The sequence below is a fragment of the Hevea brasiliensis genome, chromosome 4 (genome assembly GCF_030052815.1).
Source record: "Hevea brasiliensis isolate MT/VB/25A 57/8 chromosome 4, ASM3005281v1, whole genome shotgun sequence".
NCBI lineage: Eukaryota > Viridiplantae > Streptophyta > Magnoliopsida > Malpighiales > Euphorbiaceae > Hevea > Hevea brasiliensis.
The window spans coordinates 104674655-104684093 of record NC_079496.1 but is presented as its reverse complement, the minus strand read 5'-3'; the positions used below and the strand labels follow the sequence as shown (position 1 = coordinate 104684093).

At 27.4% G+C, this 9439-nt stretch overlaps 1 long non-coding RNA gene across 1 annotated transcript; it reads right to left on the bottom strand.

Annotated features, from left to right (window-relative positions):
* On the bottom strand, positions 1-7200 carry LOC110667919 (uncharacterized). The gene is made up of 2 exons (XR_009148287.1): positions 6843-7200; positions 1-273 (listed from the first exon to the last, which is right to left on the bottom strand). It is a non-coding gene; the product is annotated as an uncharacterized LOC110667919 (long non-coding RNA).
* Between the last annotated feature and the right edge of the window lie 2239 nt (positions 7201-9439).

The following is a 9439-nucleotide window of genomic DNA, read 5'->3' as shown; positions in this document are numbered from 1 at the left end:
TTCTCAACCATGGTAGAGAAAGCTTGCTATTAAAAAAGGAATTACAAGTTTCTTGTTCCTTTCTTTGAAATTATTTTCCGTTTTCTCTGTTCTTCTTGGGTTTTTGAAATTGAGTTTCTTTTCTCTACTTCCATTTTCGTTTTGCAAAATGCCTCAATCCCCGTTTTGTTTCTTGATTCTATCTATAGTTCTCATCAATCTGTAATTCTCTTCTGAAATCCTCTCTTCTTGATTCAATTTTTCTTCATCCTTCCCTGAAATTCTATTTCTCATCTGCAACAAGAAAACATGGACCTTATTCCTCTTGAAGTCACAAAGACATTATCAGAATTGAATGATAGAAGATGTAAGGGTCTTTATCTCTAGTGCGAAGAAATGTGGATAGTGGATCATAGCTGTGATAGAGAACTAATGTGGGTTACAATTATAAATGAAGTTGAATATGAGGAAGTAACTGAAGATTTTGAATTCAGAGGAGAAAATGGGAAGAATGATGATGTATATTGAAGAATTGGTGAAAGTTTGTAAGCAGATGCTTCTTATAGTTGTTCTTGAGCGTTCTTGTAGTGGTTGGTAACTCCTTTTCTGAATTTGGTTTTTGGGTATGTTACGAGTGCTAGTTTGAAGTTTTCTGAGCCTACTTCTCACAGGATTTTCAGGATTCCAGTGAAAGAGGTCTCTCCTGTGCTTTTGAATGCCATTCAATAATTTCTTCCACACTATTTAGATTTTCAGAAGGGACATCCAATTTTGGGACTCCATGCATAAAGAGGTTACGTAAAAAATTGATGAAGGTTTTGGTCACAATTCAGGGCAAGCACCTTATTCATTTGCAAATGAATTGGAGGAGTGGTACCAATATAGTGAATCTTTCCATCATGACCAAGAAGTGGTTCAATGGACTAAAAAGCTGAAAGTATTTTTGGAGAAGATTATATGCAAAATGATACAAATATGGAGTGATGATTCAATTGGGCATTTGGCTAAAATTAAATTAAGATGGAACAACTTGTAGCAAAGTTAGATTCCTTGAGAATATGGAATCTTGAGGAGGGGAGCATTTATACGTGTTATATTGGTAGGATGAGAATTGATGAAACGTAACATTATCTCTCAGCGGATTGAAGCTCTGTGATTGGTGGAGGCAGTTAGAATAACGGCTTGGAGAGAGATTATTATAACGGTAAATGAGCTGATAGTAGAATAAATACTTGTAACCCATAAACAATTGGGATGTGTTGTTGAATAATGAACTAGTGGACACTCTTGAGTGTATTTTCTCTTTGGAAACTCCTGTATTAAATTCTTCTTCTGTGATTGTTCTTCTTCTTGTTCTACTTCTATGAAATTCTAGCTTGTAACATATTGGCTTGAGAGGAAGAAGAAGAATAAAAAGAAAAAATTGGAGGAAACAAAGCTATGAGAGTAAGAAGCGAAGAAAATGATGGGTATGTGGCATTTTCTGGGTTTGTGGGTTTCTTTTGTTTGTTTAATTTTTATTTTCATTTAAAATATTAAATAATTTATAATATTTAAAAAAATTAGAAAAAAATAATTTTTTATTAAATTAGGATTAATTTGGACTTAATTAGAATGGTTTTTTTAGCCATAAGTATTTTGGAATTATTTAGTCTTCACGGAACGTATTGCGGCTTATTTGATTCTTTTTCCTATTATAACTGTTATGAATAATATTTTAGTTATATTAGTTATGTTTTCAATGAAATCCATTAGGCCAAATGATAAAAAAAAGCCCAAACATTGTGAGTTTTGTTAATTATTACTATTTTTTTTTTAATTTTGAGTTAATTTGAAACTTTTGTGTTAATTATGACACGTCCTAAATTGAATAAAGTGATGTGATAAAAATATTAATTTTTTTATATATTGTTATTGACGTAGTAGCAGATGTGGCATGAACTTTAATTTTTTTATTATGTTTTACTAATGTGGCAACTGACGTGATAAAAATATATTATTTTATATATTATTACTAATATGGTGTAATCTTAATAATTAAAAAAAGCTAAAACTTTTTAATTTTTATCAATTATAGTCAATTTTATATGTTTATTTCATTTATAGCCAGTCGATTAATTTTCATCTAATTTAGTAAAAAATATTAGATCAAAATTAATATTTTATGACTTAATAAAATTGTCAAAAATGAATATTTATATTAATTACTATGATAAAAAAAATTTCCTTTCTCTCCCCTAATATTTTTTTTTTTGTATTTATAGAATTTATTTGTGAAAATAAATAAAATGGTCAATAATAAATATTGTGGCAGGAGAGAGAGGTTAGTGGAGGGTTGTATATATGTAATTGAATGATAATGGATGAGAAGAGAGGGAGAGGTGGAGAGAGAGTGGTGGTTGGTATAAGAATATTTTTTAAAGAGAAAGGTGGGTAGAGACATATTTTTTAATTTTAAATGAATAAAAATTTATCTATTTAAATAAATTTCATAAATACTGACAAAAAAAATGAGAAAAGAGAAAAGAAAATTATTTATTATTATACTAAGTAATATAAATATTCATTTTGATAATTGTATTATATAATAAAATATTAGTTTTGACTAAGTTAAATCATAATTAGTCAACTGGTTATAAATGAAATAAACTTATAAAATATTAACTATAATCGATAAAAATTGAAAAGTTTTGGATTTTTTTTATTATTAAAATTATGTCATGTTGCAACAATATATAAAATAATAATATTTTTGCTACATTAGCTATTACATCTGCAACAACATAATAAAAAAAGAATAAAGTTTATATCACATCATCTACTACGTCAGTAATAACATATAAAAAAAAATATGCCTCATGATTAAAAAAAAACCCAAACTTTATAAGTTTTATCAATTATAACTATTTTTTTTATCAATTTTGGCCTAATTTAAAATGGTGATGTAGTGGTTGACATGGTAAACATATTAATATTTTATGTGTTATTGCTAACGCAATAGTTGATGTGACATGAATTTTAATTTTTTACGGAAGAAAACTTAAACAAGCCCCCCAACTTTTCCTCAAAGTCCAAATAAGTCCAATTTAAAATTTCTGGTCAAATAAATCCCTCAACTTTTCATTTAAGCTCATAGAAATCTTTTTTTTTTTCTAGAAATATTAAAATAATAATTTTTTATTTTTTAATAATAAATTATTAATTTTATATTTTGAAATTAATAAACAATTTTAATTAACAGTAAAAAATAAAAGAAAAAAAAAAACCATGAAACCCAAAGAAATAATCCAGATTCCTCCAAAACTACCACCCCTTGTCAATTACCCAAAGTCTTGGTTACCCATTATCATCATCCATTAATTTCTCTTCTTCAAATTGTTTATTTCTAGTCTTATTTGGGGTTCATTAACTTTACTCTTGTTATTTGGTTTTTGATTCTTGGTTACTTCGGTTCTCAGTTTTTACTTTTCTTTTTTTTTAATTTGATCTTTTTTTGTTTGCTTTAGTTATGGGTTTTTGATTATTGGTTGCTTCAATTTTTGGTTTCCGATTCTATTCTTAGGTGGCTGAAGATTCGTTAAATGCCTAAATCCTAGATCTGCCACCATTAGCACAAATCCCATATTTGTCTCCCTTTATGCATTGCTCCTCTCTTCAAAATCGATGGTGTCATTAGATTAAGCTGGAATACTTCGCATGGCCAAGAATCTTCTTCTTCACTAGATGAAGCTAGAGTGCTTAGCAGATCATCAACGTGACTTTAAAACGGTAATCTGATTACTAGTTAGCTAAATCAAAGCTTTTCCACATTGCATTTATTACTCCATTTTGCTTACCAAGTTTCCTGCTAAACTTGCAATATGAACGTGCATTTGGGGCCATGCTTTCAAGGCATTGCTGTAGAATGGAGATCTACACAAAATGGTTTAAGCTATTTTAAATTAGCATGTGTACTGAATGATATCAATTATATTTTGCCAAATTTTCTTCAGACTGGGTCATTCACTAACATAACATTGTATAATAGGTTGATGTAATCTTGGAAATATTGATGGTAAAAAGTGATTTGCTAATGATAAAAAATGAAGTATGTTTTTTGGGTTTTTGGGTTATGTTCTTCAAAATAGAATTTTTTTTATTTTTATTTTAATTGAAATAATAAATAATTTTTAATATTTAAAATTAAAAAATAATGTTTTTATTATTAAAAATATAATATTTTATTATATTTGGATTAATTTTGTCATAAATCAAAAGGTTTGGATTTATTTGACTATAAATTCTAAATTGGGCTTATTTGGACTTTGAGAGAAAGTTGAGGGATTGATTTAAGCTTTCTTCCTATATTTTTATTATGTTATTGTTGACATGATGATTGACGTGGTAAAAATATTATTATTTTATATATTATTATGACATGATATAACTTTAATATTAAAAAAAGTCAATATTTTTCAACTTTTATCTATTATACCTAGTTGACTAATTTTGACCTAACTTAGTCAAAATTAATATTTTATTACGTGATACAATTGTCAAAAAATAAAATTTATATTACTTAGTATAATAAAAAATAAATTTCCCTTCTATTTCCTATTTTTTTATCAGTATTTATAAAACTTTTTTTTTATAAAAATAGATAAATTTTATTTATTTAAAATTAAAAATATGTCTCTACCCACCTTTCTCTCTAAAAAATATCCCTACACTTGCCACTTTCTCCGCCTCTCCCTTTCATGGTCTTCCCACCCACTGTCATCCAATAACATGTATACAGCATCCGCCCACTTATCTCTCTCTCCTCCCACAACATTTATTATTGACTTTTTTACATGAATTTTTAATTTTTAAATAAATAAAAAATTTTATCTATTTTCACAAATAAATTTCATAAATACCATAAAAAATATTAGGGGAGAGAAAGGGAAAAATTATTATTTTTTTGTCATACTAATTAACATAAATATTCATTTTTGACAATTGTATTAAGTAATAAAATATTAATTTTTAACTAAATTAGATCAAAATTAATCGATTGGCTCTAAATGAAACAAAAGTTTTGACTTTTTTATTATTAAAATTATGCTACATCAGCAACAATATATAAAATAATAATATTTTTACCACATCAGCAATAACATCATAAAAAATTAAAGTTTATGCCACATCAACTGCCCTATCACCAACAATATAAAAAAAAAAGTTAATATTTTTGTCATGTTAACCATCACATCAATGTTCACTTTACCTAATTTAGGGCTTGGGTCATAATTAATATGACAGTTTCAAATTAGCCAAAATTGACAAAAAAAAAAGGGGACCTATAACTGACAAAACTCGCAATGTTTGTGTTTTTTTTGACCATTTAGCCAAAAAAAATTTTTTTTGGTCACGTTAACCGCCATATCATCGTTCACTTTACTTAATTTGGGCCTCAGGCCACAATTAACACTAAAGTTTCAAATTAAGCCAAAATTAATAATAAAAAAAAGTTTTGGCTATTATTGACAAAACTTACAAAGTTTGGACTTTTTTTAACTATTAGGCCAATTTCTTAATTGGCCACACTAGTCTCCATTCATGAGACTATTAATGAAACTAATAGACTGTGTGTAGATTATTACATGTGGTGAGAAGATTTTAAAAAGGGAAAATTGCTATTTTATCTTTGTATTTTAATGAAACTAATTACTTAGTCCCTCTATTTAAAAAAAATTATTTATTTCCCATATTTTTAGTCTATTAAAATATTTAGCCCTCCGTTATTTTTTTTCCCTTAATCAATGAATTTTAATGCTAGTCCCAGCTATAAAGGGCCTTGATAAGAAATAAAAAAGTTGGATCTTTGAAGATTGCCTAAAATATTGGTTGTTTATTCAAAAAGGTTTTTCTATAATTGAATCATTAAGATTAATAAGCTGGAAACGTATGTTGACTTCCAATGAAGGATTTTGATATTTCATCATTTCATCTTATATGTCTCACAAGGATGGCCAATTTTCTAATTGTTATGAGCTATATGTGGAGGCATGGGAGGTGGTCACTATGCTGCATTTGTTGATCATGGGCATTGTAGGTGATAAGGGTTTGATGATGAGAATGTTTGTCCTATTAGTGAAGAAGGATCAAAACATTTGCAGCATGAGTTACTTGACATTGTTGGGCACTAATTACAATATGAAATTTTGGTCAAGTGGGGGTTGCTTTTTTAGAAGGACCATTAACCTTTTGCTTAGAGATTGAAACTGGAGATGGAGAAAACACATATGAAGAACAAAAGATAACTGGTCATACAATTTATTATAAATTGATTGAACCACCTTTATCTTACATGTTGTAGACCCTTATTTTTGTAACCTTATGGGCATGTGTATTAATGTCGTAAGGAACTCAATGATGAAATAATGGTATGACTATAACGTATATCTAAATGCATTAAAAATAAATAAGGCCTAACAGTCAATTTTGGCCAAAACTAATTTTTTTAGTTAATTTTGGCCTATTTTCTTAAATTAGACTCAACTGTAGAATGGGGTTTGGAAATGCACATGTGGCAGCTAGGTCAGTACAAAATAATAATATTTAAATATGGGGCCTATGTTAGTTAGCCATGGGTATATCATGGTTAACATCATGAAAAAACAACTGTGTTTTGCCCAAAGCACAGTTGTTCAATCTCCTTATCTTTAAGAGAAAGGTCTATCATCTTTAACCTTTTAACTCATGATGCTTCCATTGATTGTGAATTGTATCATACTTACAAAGACTAGCATCACCTCAACACAGTAGATTAAAAAAAATGGAAATAAAATGAAATTAAAAAAAAAATCAATCTCCATGTACAGAGTTTGAGAAGTAATTACCATGTATTCAACGGAAATGAAGGGATCATGAACGGAGATGAGCTCAACATCGTCTCTCTACAGAGCCACTTTGGCCACCAACCTTCCCATCCTTCAAAATCCTAGTTTTCCATTTCCACCAACATCGATTAGGTTTTAATCACCAAGATCAAACCAAAATAAATTCTTACAATTGAGAGAATAAAAAAAAAAAGAATCTATTACCATGGATCCTGAACTTAACCTTCCCTGCAAATTAAAATCCAGAACCAGAAAAAACAAAAACAAATCAGATCAAATTAGATCATAACAAATACGAAGTGTTAAAAAAGAGATGCGATTTAAGAAACATAAAATCATACCCATGACTATAGAGATAGAAAAGCAAAAGTAAGTTGCATAGGGGAATAATAAGAGAACAATATGATAGTGGAGACCTTCTTAATGGAAGGAAATTGAACGGTTGCGTTTTGGGCAAAAATGCAGACCTTTTTTTTCATGATGTTAACCATGGTATACCCATGGTTAATTAATGTGGGTCCCACAATTAAATATTATTATTTTGTGCTGATCTAGCAGCTACATCTACATTTCCAATCCCCACTCTCTCTCCTTGCTACGATTGAGTCTAATTTGCGAAAATAGAACAAAATTGACTTAAAAAAAGCTTTGGCCAAAATTGATAATTCGCATAAATTTTTGGCCAAAATTTTAACCATTAAGCCAATAAATAATTATATGTATAGCATGATCCTTAAAGAAAATTTTTTGAAGAGCGAAAAATGATAAATTAAATTCAAATAAAATTTATTGTCTAAATTTAATAATGGGAATTTATTTTATTAAAAAAACCTAACTAAGCCTAATTGGACTTTATGAGCCCATTAAGGTTTGAATATGGATTTTAATTAAATAAAAAGCTCACCTAAATAGGTCTTTTAATTGTTTAACAATTCTACACCTAAACCCTATGAATACCCTCGCTAGGGAGAAGAAAAAAAAAAAGACTCAGAGATCAACAAAAAAACACACTCAAATATCAACCCTTAGAGCTCTCTCTAAATTTCTCTCTTCCTTTTCTCTATTTTATTTTCTTTCTTTAGTTCAAGAAAGGTTTTTCAATATTTAATCAAGGTCAGGGTTCTTGATACCTCTTGTTCAAGATTTATGCCATATTATAGTTATTTCATATTCATATGCCTTTAATCAGCCTTATAAGTTTATAATTTGCATGTATATGTAATAAATTTGAGGGTGATAACAAATCTGCACATATTTTTGTTTATGTTACTTAATTTTCAATTAATTTTTGTGTACTTCTATTTCTATAAAAATTGTATAAAAGTTATATTTGTAATTTTCATGAAATTATAATAATATTAGCCTCAAGAATTGTTTAAAAAGTTATTAAATTGAATAAGTTATTGCTATCCAAACTTAAGATGTCTGTAGATCGTGATTTGTAGTGCAGTCGAATTTTAAGGATCATATCTCCCTCAATTTTTCATCTTTTTTTGTGATTCTTGGATTTAAAATTAAATTTAAGATCTTGTCTAGCTTTTTGGTTTCATGAAAAAAATCTCTTGTATTTTGAAAGATATCGCAATTTTTTTTTAAAAAAAGTGCAAATCTATCACTATTAAAAGTTTCAATTTTTGTAAATTATTTGGCAATAATTTTGACTTAATTATTAATTTTACAATCTAATATGATGTTTTACCTTGCCCCTGTAACTTTTCTATAATTTTTATACATGTTTAGATATTTTTAAAAATTCAAATACAAAGACATAATGAATTTGCTAGATCTGAAATTTTTATTTTATTTATATTTTTTCTTGTGTTCAAGTTTTAAATTGTATCTTGATCTAATTTCAATGATGTATATGATGGGATATAGTGTTATGAATTAGGATACCTTTGGCCATTAGGTAGTCTTAACCAAATAGAAGTCTAAACTACTTAAGAGATTAGTATTAGATTTCAATGCAATTTGTTATTAGTTTATTTTATATTATAAATAAAATTTGTAAGTAGCCCTAAGATAAGTATAAAAAAAAATAATGGCGTGGACCTTACATGGAGCTTAACGAGAGTAAAATAATAATAAACTTACCATACTTAAAAAGAAGGCCCTACTTTAAGGGTAGTTTGCCTCAATAGCAACTACAATAATTAAAAAATAAATACCCCTTGAAGTTTTTAAAAACAACAATTTTGTATGTAATGTGTAGTAGCACTAATAGGAATTCATTCGATAAATACTAAAATCAATTTTATTTGTATTTTAACTCATGTTTAGTATATAAATTAAATTTAATTAAACACTTGATAAATTGTAAAATAAATTAGCATATTAGAAACAATTTTTTTAGGTTGTAATTGTTTGGGACTTTTATGTGTTTATTAGAATAAATTACACATGTGCATAATTTATTTTGTTTAATTATTCTCATGGTAACTTAGTAAATAAATAAATTAATTAGTTACATAGAAACATAAGGTTGTTTGTAAATTGAACTTGTGTGTAAATTAAATTATCAACAATAAATTATTTTTAGTCATTTGATAAATTTCACTTAATTAAATTTAGTAACCCAATAAATAGAAAGTACTTGT